We start from the raw sequence: 13,508 nt of genomic DNA, 5'->3' as shown, positions 1-13,508 counted from the left end.
CGTCCGTCGTCCGTCCGTCCGTCCGTCCGTCCGTCCGTCGTCAACAATTTGACTGTTAACACTCTAGAGGTCACATTTTTGACCCAATCTTAATGAAACTTGGTCAGAATGTTACCCTCAATAAAATCTTGGACGAGTTCGATATTGGGTCATCTGGGATCAAAAACTAGGTCATCAGGTCAAATCAAAGGAAAAGCTTGTTAACACTCTAGAGGTCACATTTTTGGCCCAATCTTAATGAAACTTGGTCAGAATGTTACCCTCAATAAAATCTTGGATGAGTTCGATATTAAGTCATCTGGGGTCAAAAACTAGGTCATCAGGTCAAATCAAAGGAAAAGCTTGTTAACACTCTAGAGGTCACAATTTTGGCCCAATCTTAATGAAACTTGGTCAGGATGTTACCCTCAATAAAATCTTGGACGAGTTCGATATTGGGTCATCTGGGGTCAAAAACTAGGTCACCAGGTCAAATCAAAGAAAAAGCTTGTTAACACTCTAGAGGTCACATTTTTGGCCCAATCTTAATGAAACTTGGTCAGAATGTTACCCTTAATAAAATCTTGGACGATTTCGATATTTGGTTATCTGGGATCATAAACTAGGTCACCAGGTCAAATCAAAGGAAAAGCTTGTTAACACTGTTGAAGCCGCATTTATGACTGTATCTTCATGAAACTTGGTCAGATTGTTAATATTGATGATCTTAAGGTCCAGTTTGAATTTGGGTCATGTAGGCTAAAAAACTAGGTCACCAAGCCAAATCAAATGAAAAGCTAGTTTACACTAGAGGCCGCATTTATGACCATACCTTAATGAAACTTGGTCAAATCTTGATGATATATAGCTCAAGTTCAAATCTGGGTTAGGTGGGGTCAAAAACTAGGTCACTAGGTCATATCAAAGGAAAAGCTTGTTAACACTCTAGAGGCCACATTTATGACTATATCTTCATGAAACTTAGTCAGAATGTTAAACTTGATGATCTTTAGGGCAATTTTGAATCTGGGTCATGTCGGGTCAAAAACTAGGTCACCGGGTCAAATCAAAGGAAAAGCTAATTAACACTGTAGAGGCCACGTTTATGACCATATCTTAATGAAACTTGGTCAGAATGTTAATCTTGATAATCTTTAGGTCAAGTTTAAATCTGGGTCAGATGGAATCAAAAACTAGGTCACTAGGTCATATCAAAGGAAAAGCTTGTTAACACTTTAGAGGCCACATTTTTGACTATATCTTCATGAAACTTAGTCAGAATGTTAAACTTGATGGTCTTTAGGTCAAGTTCGAATCTGGGTCATGTCGGGTCAAAAACTAGGTCACGGGGGTCAAATAAAAGGAATAGTTAGTTAACACTTTAGAGGCCACATTTATGACCATATCTTAATGAAACTTGGTCAGAATGTTAATCTTGATGATCTATAGGTCAAGTTTAAATCTGGGTCAGGTGTGTTAAAAAACTAGGTCACTAGGTCAAATCAAAGGAAAAGCTTGTTAAGACTCTAGAGGCCAGATTTATGACTGTATCTTCATGAAACTTAATCAGAATGTTAATCTTGATGATCTTTAGGTCAAGTTCGAATCTGGGTCATGTGGGGGCAAAAACTAGGTCACCGGGTCAAATCAAAGGAAAAGCTAGTTAACACTTTAGAGGCTACATTTATGACCATATCTTAATGAAACTTGGTCAGAATGTTGATCTTGATGATCTTTAGGTCAATAGGTCAGGTGAGCGATACAGGGCCTTCATGGCCCTCTTGTTTAAGTAATAACTGTTATTAGAACTGTTTGCAATATTAACTCTAATTGAACTAAAACAGTAATATACTAAACAGAAGGCTTTATGCAAGCAGCTGTTATATATCATCAATATATACACCAGCATGCCTTGTGAACTTTATCATTTGACATATCAAAGCATCTTTAATTTGTTGATGAATTAATATTTCATCCTGGGTTAAGTCAGGTTTAATGAAGACAGCCACATAAAACATGTGTATGTACTTAATATGCTTCACAAAGAAAACAATTAAAATATTTCTGTCACTGGCTTAAGACACTCTGTGGTCAAAATAATGGACATAGGTCAGAAATATTTATCTTTCACTAGTTTTTAGCCGAAATCAGACATGTGTCAAACCATTTTTTTGCATTATTGTGGCAGTTCAACCTAGTCCTAAAGTGGTCTTCCATTAAACGGTTATTAGAGTGACAGAACTGTGGTAAATGATTATGAACTTGTTTCTCAGTAGCTCAGAACACTGCTCCTTTATCATGGCCTTGAACATTCCTCATAAGAATGAAATGCAGTACTTGATAGCAAGTTGTTTTCTTACAGTTTCTGTACAAATTGATACATGATTTAAAGGGAACTCGAGTAAAACTGTGGATGTAAAAAAATGAGATCCTTTAAATCATTGTAGAAATGCTCTTTTTTACATTTTACTGACAAGCTATTACATAAGTTGAATATGATTTATTTATGGGTCGGCTAAAGGCTGAAAGCCTTTTGACGTGTCCTTGCTGTTCAGCGATTCTCTAAATGGACCGAATAACACGTGAAGGGATGTAGTTCCATTAGATTTCTCACATTTCAAACAGTTCACTGCATGAATGAAGTTAAGTTGTGTCAATTCCCTTTGCTATGACCAATATACGATGTAATCTGTCATATTTATAACTTGTAATTGTGCAATGCTCGAATGTAACTCATTAAGCATAAATGTGCATTTTAAGAATTGCACAGGCTTACAAAGCTTGCGTAACATCCAGCGAAAGACAAAAAATAGTTCCACAGGGCTCCAGATAAGATGCGTATTAGCGTAAATTACATATAGAAATAATGCAAATACGCATGTCTAATAATTTCTAAGGGTATAAAAACATATATAAAATTACAGAAACGCACACAATGCTTTTTTAAAAGCAAAATCTGAATCATCTGGATGCGTGAGGTAACAGCCGATCAGCCTTAATTCTCCCACATTGAACGTATACACGCATCGTATGATTTCTATAAACTTTGTGTGGGTTGAATTTTGCAGTCAGTAAACGGATAAATTATCGGAAGAAGAAGCTCTTACTGGTTTGTTTAGTTACTACTGATATTAAAAATGATTTTCTTATTTTTCGAGAAATAAACAAATTGGCGAAACATTAAATTGTATTTTCTTGTAGTTTTTGAAATTGAAAGTAGATCGTCTATGTTTGGCTGCCTTCACGAAACGAAACAACTTTTTTATGAAAAGATTTAAATAACAGGTAATTTAACCGGAATCTTCAATGTCAGATACTGCCAATTGCTGCTAAATGTCTCCGTATCATCACAATTTGTAAAATATATTGTTGAAACTGGAGAAAAGTGTAATCGTATCCGGATATAATATTTTGGGTAAATATCGAGCTGTGTTATGAAATTTTAAGAAAAAAACTAAAAACAAACTGAAACTGGTAGACTATACTGTCAGTACATCAATCATTAGCCGACTCAGGCCCTTCAGGCCTTTGATTTCTTTTGGCGATGTGGGTGCTCAGTTTTCATGCTTTTCTATGCTAACCTGGTGTATGCAGTCCATTTAGTTAGGCCAACATCTGAAATTTTTTGTGAAGTGTAACATTCCGTTTCTGTTTTGATGTTACTTAAATTTTTGTCTCACTAACTTTTAGCGGAAGCGATCAGACTAAGCGATCCAAGTTCCAGCGGCGACAACATCAACAATTGGGAATAACTAAAAATCGTTACATAATATTTCTTTTTAACCTTGTAGGATGATTTAGAAACTAACTTTACACCCCCATGGTGAGTCCTGGCCTCCTAGTGACCTTGACCTTGAAAAAATAGCATTTTTTAGATTTTTTATACCTTTGAAAATTCACAAAAAAATGACAATTTTTCAAGAACTGTTACAGATATTGCTTTAAAATCTTGTTGGATGGTTCACAAACTCATTTTACACCCCCATGGTGAGTCCTGGCCCCCTAGTGACCTTGACCTTAAAGAAATTAGCACTTTTTAGATTTTTTGACGCCTTTGAAAATTCACAAGAATGACAATTTCTCAAAAACCGTTACATATATTTCTTTGAAACCTTGTGGGGTGGTTTAAAAACTCATTTTACACCCCCATGATGAGTCCTGGCCCCTTAGTGACCTTTGCCTTGAAGAAATGATCTTTCTTTATTTTTTAAAATTGACACCGTCCTTTGAAAATTAAAAATGACATTTTCTCAAAAACCGTTACATATATTGTTTTGAAACCTTTTAGGATAGTTCAAAAACATTTTACACCTTTGTGGTGAGTCCTGGCCCCCTAGTGACCGTGGCCTTGAAGAAATTACCATTTTTTAGATATTTTTGACGCCTTTGGAAATTCACAAAAATGACAATTTCTCAAAAATTGTTATACAGGTGTAGCTTTGAAACTTAAGTACATGGTTTTAAAACTTAAAGTTTGCACCTATTTCATGAGTCAGAGCTCCTGGGTGAATCACTTTCATCTTATGTTTTCACAACTTTACATAATTATAGTCATATAGCGAGAATTAGATTGACAAAACAACCTTTTTCTGTTAATTTTCTTTAATGAATTTAGTAAAAGCGAAGAAATTAATAAATTTTTTGAAAAAAAAAATCGACATTATTGATATAAGTCTTCAGTGTTGTTATATTTGGTCCTTTGGGATCATGGAGTCCATTCAGTATATGTGTAATAGTCTTATTGCTCAGTTCTGCTTAAGCCGGTGCTAGAGGGCGTGAGAGGTGTTGCATATTTCACTACCTCTCATCATTCACTCATGAACAGACTCAATCAAACCGAGTCTGCTATTATTCTGCTTGGTTGCATTCTTTGCTTCTGAAGGATCTTTTTACAGATTTTATTGTACAGAGAACAATTTTATAAATTTATGCTTCTGTTTGTTCAGTAGCTGCTGTTGCCTGCAGACATCTTTGTTTTGCCATAACGACTGACAAAACTTGATAACTTCATCTTGTTTCATATAGTTGTAACAGGGTTGTGGCCCTTTGTTATTTACATTTATTAATTAGATAGCAAAAAAATATAACTTGGTATGCAGATATTTTCATCAAATAGGGAATCATCATCTACAAAAAATAAAAAGGAGAAGTGCAGTGTTTGCTTATCTGATTTAAGGATATTCTACGAATACAAAGGGGATTTGTAGTCACTTTGGTAAAACACATTTCGTCACTAGGATAGCTTGTTTTACTGGGCTTGAACTTAGTTGCCTTTACTGAGAGATATGTGCAGGAAAAACAACAAAAATATAAGGCCAGTAAGTTACTACACTAATGATGATGTATCAGTGTGTGATGAGTGGTAGCAGAATGGTATCATTAATCATTATAGGAGAGAATGAAAATGATAATTTCATTTTAATGATGAATGCTGTCAGTTTCTCACTTATGTATATAGATGTTTTGTCTCATGTCTGTTAGAAAAAAAGCCAATGTTTCTTCAGTAGGGAAGTGTTTTGTGCTTCCGGAAATTTTTGGGTGGGCACAAAGATTTACCATTGTTTGTTTGTCTATCCATCTGTCCAAATTTGTGTTGTGCAGTAGTATGCATAGGGTCATGCATGAAACATCATAGGATTGTTATCTTGCATGTGAAGTTGTAAAACTGGGATATTGTCTCTTGACAGTCAAAGAAGTGCATAAATATGATAAAAAACCTAAAAGTTTGTGTTGTGGCAGTTTCAAAACGGTTTTGACCTAGTATCATGAAATATTATAGAAATATTATTTAGTATGTTAAGTTTTGGCATCTTGGGAATTCACTCAGCCACACAAGAGTAATGGTCCTTGATTTGCTGTCAAAATATGCACAAAGAGCCTAAATCTTTGTCACACGTTTCTCAAAAAGGAAACAACCATGAGACTTGTTAGCTCACCTGTCACAAAGTGACAAGGTGAGCTTTTGTAATCGCGCAGCATCCGTGTGTGCGTAAACTTTTGCTTGTGACCACTCTAGAGGTCACATTTTTCATGGGATCTTTATGAAAGTTGGTCAGAATGTTCATCTTGATGATTTCTAGGTCAAGTTCGAAACTGGGTCATGTGCGGTCCAAAACTAGGTCAGTAGGTCTAAAAATAGAAAATCCTTGTGACCTCCCTAGAGGCCATATTTTTCAACGGATGTTCATGAAAATTGGTCAGAATGTTCACCTTGATGATATCTAGGTCAAGGTTGAAACTGGGTCACATGCGATAAAAAACTAGGTTTGTAGGTTTAAAAATAGAGAAACCATGTGACCTCTCTAGAGGCCATACTTTTCAATGGATCTTCATGAAAGTTGGTCAGAATGTTCACCTTGATGATATCTAGTTCAAGTTCGATATCTAGTTCAAGTTCAAAACTAGGTCACATGCCATCAAAAACTAGGTCATTAGGTCAAATAATTAAAAAACCTTGTGACCTCTCTAGAGGCGATATTTGTCATGGGATCTGTCTGAAAGTTGGTCTGAATATTCATCTTGATGATATCTAGGTCAAGTTTGAAACTGGGACAACTGCGGTCAAAAACTAGGTCAGTAGGTCTAAAAAATAGAAATAGCTTATTAACATACGACGCTCCGCCTACTGCCATACTTCTGCTTGTGCCGGCGAACAATATTGAAATTCACTGGGATTCTGATTGACAGGGGGCATAACTTTCGAACTCAAGATGCATCAGAGAAAATTCCCACGAGTCAAGCAGACGCTAGGGGCATATTCTGTGCAGGTCAAATGCGAGCTTTTCTCGATTTTCGCGGGTCAAAACCCGGGACCTCAGGTCAACCGAACGCCCTGCTTCACCAAAGAAAAACTTGAACACAGTTTGTCAAATGATGTTTGTGGTTGGGATAGCCCCTGTCTCTTAAAAGTTGGGAATTGGCTAGAAAACATTGAATATTATTTGCAGGTATCTTTTGCAATAACAGACTACTGTTTGATGGGACTGTTGTCAATTTTAAGCATTGGAACAAAAGACACAGTAGTGATCTACATATGACCAAGTGGACATTGTCTGAGGCACAAGGCAAATTAAGCCAACTGTTGACTATTCTATATTGGAGAGAACTTGAAATTGTCTACTGATTTCTCCATGGGTTTAATAGAAGATATTTTTTCAGATTTCTATAAGAAATTCTTTTGAAAATGGATACATTTCTCTTTGGGGAATAGGTAATAAAGGCAAATATTGAAATCAAAGAAGGTTGCTTGCTGGCTCTGAGATAATTGAGATCTTAACATTCTTTTAATTCAAATATTGTAAATGTTGATGTGTGAATTGTAGAAGAGAAAAATAGTTATTATGCTGCTGGGTTTGGTGTTTTAGTGTAAGAGTTTCGCCAGCTTAGCTCAGTAGGTAGAGCGTCGGTCTACGGATCGCGGGATCGTGAGTTCGATCCTCGAGCGGGGCGTATGTTCTCCGTGACTATTTGATAAACGACATTGTGTCTGAAATCATTAGTCCTCCACCTCTGATTCATGTGGGGAAGTTGGCAGTTACTTGCGGAGAACAGGTTTGTACTGGTACAGAATCCAGGAACACTGGTTAGGCTAACTGCCCACCGTTATATGACTGAAATACTGTTGAAAAACCGCGTTAAACCCAAAAAAAACAAACAAACATTAAACTTGCATGGTGATGTGGGGTCAAAATCTTGGTCAGTAGGCCAGATCAAAGGAAAATCTTGTTTAATTAGCAGTTATTTAACACTCTAGAGTCCACAGTTTAAGATTGAAACTCATGAGAATTGGTCAGAATGTTTGTCTTGATGACCTCTAGGTCAAGTTAGAATCTGGGTCATGTGGGGTAAAAAACTAGGTCTCTTGGTCAGATCAAAGGAAAAGCTAACACTCTAGAGGCCACATTTATGATCCTATCTTCATGAGACTTGTTCAGAATGTTTGTCTTGATGACATTTAGGTCAAGTTCATATCTTGATCATGTGGGGTTGAAAACTAGGCCACCTTATCAAATCAAAGGAAAAGTTTGTTAACACTCTAAAGGCCACATTTATGACCCTATCTTCATGAAACTTAGTCAGATTTGTTTATCTTGATTCCTATGCCAGGTTTGAATCTGGGTGATGTCCCCTGTGAAAAAAGTTCATGAACAAATTCATGAACAAATTCATGAAATAGTTCATGAATAAATATTCATGAGAATCAAAATTTATTTTTCATGAATTTCGATATTCACGAACATGTTCGTGAATTAAAAATAATGCATGAACAAGTTCATGCATATTGAAATTCATGAAACATAAATTTGGATTCTCATGAATATTTATTCATGAATTTTAATTCATGAACAAATTCATGAATATTGAAATTCATGATATATAAATTTTGATTTTCATGAATACTGAAATTCATGAAATATAAATTTTGATTTTCATGAATTTTTAGCTCGACTTTTCGAAGAAAAAGTAGAGCTATTGCACTCGCCCCGGCGTCAGCGTCGGCGTCGCCGTTGGTTAAAGTTTTTGATAAAGTCAAATATCTCTGTTACTTTCAAAGCTATTGACTTGAAACTTAAAATAGTTATTTGCTATCAAAATCTACACCAGGAGAAACAATCCCCATAACTCTGATTTGAATTTTGACAGAATTATGCCCCTTTTTAACTTAGAATTTTTGGTTTAAGTTTTTGATAAAGTCAAATATCTCTGTTACTATCAAAGCTATTGACTTGAAACTTAAAATGCTTATTTACCATCAAAATCTACACCAGATGAAACAATCCCCATAACTCTGGTTGAATTTTGACAGAATTATGCCCCTTTTTAACTTAGTAAAATTTTTGATAAAGTCAAATATCTCTGTTACTATAAACTTTTGCTTGAATCTTAAAATACTTATTTACCATCAAAGCCTACACCATGAGAAACAATCCCCCTAACTTGGATTTTGCATTTGACAGAATTATGGCCCCCTTTAAATTAGAATTTTTGTTGTAAAATTTTTGATAAAGTCACAATATCTCTGTTACTATTAAATGCTTTTGATTTGACAACTCAAAATAGTTTATTTACATAACCAAAGGTCTACACCAGGAAGACACAATCCCACAACTCTGATTTGAATTTTGACAGAATTATGCCCCTTTTCTAACTTAGAATTTTTTGTTAAAATTTTGATTAAATTCATAATATCTATGTTAATTAAAGCTTTTGACTTGAAACATCAAAATAGTTATTTTCTATCAAAGTTACCACCAGGAGACACAATTCCATAACATAATACAATAAATTTACAATTATGTCCTGTCTTTATAACTTGGATTTTTTTTACTGGCAAATGCCTTCTAATTCAGAGTCAAGCACTGAGAAAAGTCGAGCGTTAACTTGGAATTTTTTTTACTGGCAAAGCTCTAACTCAGAGTCAAGCACTGAGAAAAGTCAAGCACGCTGTCTTACGAACAGCTCTTGATATTCATGAACTCAATTTGTTCATCAATTAAAAATCATACATGAATTTTAATCCATGAACTAGTTCATGAATATTGAAATTCATGAAACATAAATTTTGATTTTCATGAATATTTATTCATGAACTATTTTTGTTAAAAGAAAAAGAAAAAAGGTTCATGAACTTATTCATGAACAAATTCATGAACTAGTCAGGGAAACCTGGTAGGAGTGTATCACTATGAAACCTGAGGGATCTGCATGTAATGGAATTCTTTTAACAATTTCGGTAGAGCTTGATACAAGAAAAAATCATGTAGGTCAAAGTGTTTTCAGTTAGCCTGGCCAGAGACTGTTTTTTTGTTTTTTTTTTTTTAGTCTCCGTTGAGTCACTGTGACAATGACATTTTCTACCCTCGACAAATGACATGTTGAGTAAAACAGTAAACTAGAGTGGGATTGGGAGCATAATAAGAAGTAAACAATTCCTGTATAAAATACAAAACATTAAGTTAAACAATGTATAATTTACTTTAATCTCAAGATTGAAATTCAGATTCTAGCTTTGCTTCAGGGTCGTGAAAACTTGTGACATTTTAAAAGGATTTTATTTTTTTTAAAAGAACGATTTATGACAACACCATAATGACTTATTTGATTTTCAGTATACTCATGTTCCTTTTAAACCATTTCTAACTGTAGTATGATAATTACTTCCTTCTTATTTGCTGCACAAACTTCTCAAAAATTGCTGAATCACATGTGCAAAAAATTTCCCAGCATGCAACAAAATAATGGAAACTGATCATGTGACATTATGAATTTAATGTTCATGAACATTAATGAAAAGTTCATGAACTTTTTCATTTATTGTATTAAAAAGGTAATAAACCTAAGTTTTATGTTTAATGAATGAACAGTTCAGAAACTCACAATTGGGGTCAAGAACTGGTTACACAGAACTAGAAAAAGGTTTTGAATTATAATACTTTTAATGAACCTGTGTTCATGAACAATTCTGGTTCTTACTCTTAGTCTAGACCAACAGTAACTGTTCAGGAACTGGTAAAGTTCTATAAGTTCTTGAACTTTTGCAGTTTTTGAACCAATGTTCAAAAACTATCATTGTTCTAGAATCACAGTCAAAGAACTGTTATGCTGGTTCAAGAACAGTTCTTTAAGTTCTTCAGAAGTTCTTGAATGTTCAAGAACTTAATACAAGTTCTAGAACATTCTTTACAGGGTCATAACCCCGTAGTTCCTGAATCACAATTTCAGTCATTATCTTAATTTCATTTTCAAGTTCATGAATTTCTTAAATTATTTAATGGATTTTCTGAAATGTTCATGAACTACATTTACAAGTTTTTGAAATGTAATATTCTTGAACTTGAGAGTTCATGAACTTTTTAGATAATTCATGAATTCTAACAAATTCATGAAGTTCATGAACCTTTTTCACAGAGTTATTGAGATATTGCTTTGATATTTTGCATACTTGTTTACCATCATGACCCCAATCTGTAAAAAAGAGGAGGCAACTCTTTCGAGCATTTTAACTAAATTATGGCCCCTTTTCGACTTAGAATATGCTTATTGTTAATGCATGCTTATTGTAATGTTAAAGTTTGCACACCACCCCAAATATTTTCAAAGTCCATTGAGATATTGCTTTTATATTTTGCATACTTGTTTACCATCATGACCCCAGTCTGTAAAAAGGAGGAGACAAGTCTTTCAAGCATTTTGACTGAATTATGGCCCCTTTTCGGCTTAGAATATGCTTATTGTAATGTTAAAAGTTTTACTCATAGCTTATATTATACTATCAAGCACTGAGAATAGTCAAGCACGCTGTCCACTGACAGCTCTTGTTTGCAAATATAGTTATATAGCAGTACTAGAGAACTCATAATAGAATAACTCAGGTGTACCTAAGTCTTTAATTACCAAATAAATTAATGGCTCTTGTTTGACTTTGTCATCGTTGAAAAGTCAAGTGTGCTGTCATGTGGACAGCTTGTTATAATTTTAGATAAGATGTGACAGTACAAAATGTTCTAATATTTGTATTTATTTTTTGGGTTCTATGAATATCTAAAAAAAAGCGTATATTAGCCCTAAAATACAGTAAAACACTGCTCAAAATGGCAAAGGTATGGATAAAATGCTTGTCAATGAGTTATCCAGCGTTAATCCAGCGATCCAAACACACAAACACGGAAACCATCAGGATCTCATGAATTGTACACATGGGGGGCTGGCATTACTGATCTTTCCGCATTTGAATCTTTAATCGGAGGACTGGATTATAATTTATATTAAATAATTAAGTGAAACATTTTATTAAAAAGATTATATGTTCAACAAATATGAGGCATGATAATCATCTGTTTGTTAAAGGTCAATAAATACAACTAGAGACTGCATAAATTTAGCTACAGATTGCATTTAGTAATTTTTTTTCTAACGCATGTTTCCTGGTATTATTCATTAATTTACAGAAAAAAAAGGAAGAGACAAGTTTTCTGTCTGGTCAAACTTGTATTATGGGTTTTTCATGCATAACAAAATTTGAGAAGAAACAAGTTAGCAATCAATCAAGTCTTGTCTGTCTCAAATATGACAAACCTTAAGCACTATCAAATTAGTGCCTTTCAGTTCCTAAATGTTGCACAGATATCAGAAGAATACATCTTTGTACATCAGGGCTGAGTGTTGCTGGAATATTCATGGAATTTCATGATATTTCTTCATGATTCATCCTTGATCATTCCCATTATTTATTAGTGTTTTCTAGATGTGTCTGTCTTGAATGGTTCCAGCATGCAAACTGTAACAGTTCTTAGGAAGAATCATATTTATTTTGCGGGTGTGAAATTTCATGGTTTCACGTTTTCTAAATTTTGAATCTTAAAGATATAAAAGAATTGGGAAAGTTTATCTTTTGATGAGCAATAAATTTTGTGCATTGAGTAATGAAAATTATTACCCTGCCACTTAAAGATGGTTAATCACATTTCACCAACAACATTTTTAATACATTAATTATTGTAGAAGCGATTTATTTAAGGAACAAAATGATGCATTTAATAGGGTTGGATGGAGCAATCGTGTTTATATTTGACGTGAATATTAACCTCAGTGAGACGGAGTGTCATGCGCAAACCCCAGGTTCCTATCTCAAAGTCACAGTTAGAAGTCAAAAGTCATGTCAGATCTTGACAGCTGGCGGGCTCGAGATGTTGCCCGTGGGCATCTAGTTTATGATACAGTCTCAGAACTTAAATTCTAATTCCATGTGATGCTTTTAGCAACATGACATATGACAAAGGTATCCAATTTTCCAGTGTGATTTAAGATGCCGATTAAAATTCACTGAGAGCATTCTCACTTAGTATGATGGTTTGATGTGTCAAATTTCAAGCTTTGTTAATGGGTTAGCAGGTTTTAGTTTCTCTAAAGACAAATTACTGAGGTGTTGATTTTGCAAAGATGGTAATGCACATGCCAGAAAGATCTTATTTATGCAATTGATAATTTCAGTCAAATATTGAAATAGAGTTGGACTTCACTTATGAACTGCTTTTCTATAGAAACAAGTAAAGTAAATTAAATGTAGAATTTGCCAATTAAATTCTAAGGGTCTGAAGTCATAAATTTCATTTCACACTCTTTAATGTACAGTAGAGCTATGCATAAGTTATATAGCATGTGGAGTTGTGCATCTGGGATTTCACTCTGCAAAACTAGAGGTATGGCCCTTGATAGTCAAAATTTGCATTAATGGCTTCAAAACTTTAAGAATATTGTTAGGCATGTGAAGTTGAACATCGGGGGTTTATTTTTGATTCACAACCCCCTTTCAATGTGTATTCCATCCCCCATTTTCTCCCAAAATGATCCACACACCCAGCTCAAGGGACGTTAGTCTTGCATTTTCAGCAAGTAACCTATGACTGTAAAGTAACATGAAGTTGCCAGGCACCTGAATGCCCAGTGGATGCACATTTAGTTATATATATTTGAACTAGTTATATGTGACAGTGTGGTGAATTCTTATGATATTGTTGTCAGTTATTGTA

General features: G+C 34.4%; 1 protein-coding gene across 3 annotated transcripts in view; it reads left to right on the top strand.

The window, feature by feature from the left end:
• The window catches only part of LOC123546572 (adhesion G protein-coupled receptor A3-like), a 100,011-nt gene that overhangs the window by 36,244 nt on the left and 50,259 nt on the right, over positions 1-13,508 (top strand). The window lies entirely within an intron of this gene.

Source organism: Mercenaria mercenaria, chromosome 9, assembly GCF_021730395.1.
Source record: "Mercenaria mercenaria strain notata chromosome 9, MADL_Memer_1, whole genome shotgun sequence".
NCBI classification, from domain to species: domain Eukaryota; kingdom Metazoa; phylum Mollusca; class Bivalvia; order Venerida; family Veneridae; genus Mercenaria; species Mercenaria mercenaria.
Note: the sequence above shows the minus strand (reverse complement) of the source record. Positions and strands in the feature narration are given on the sequence as shown.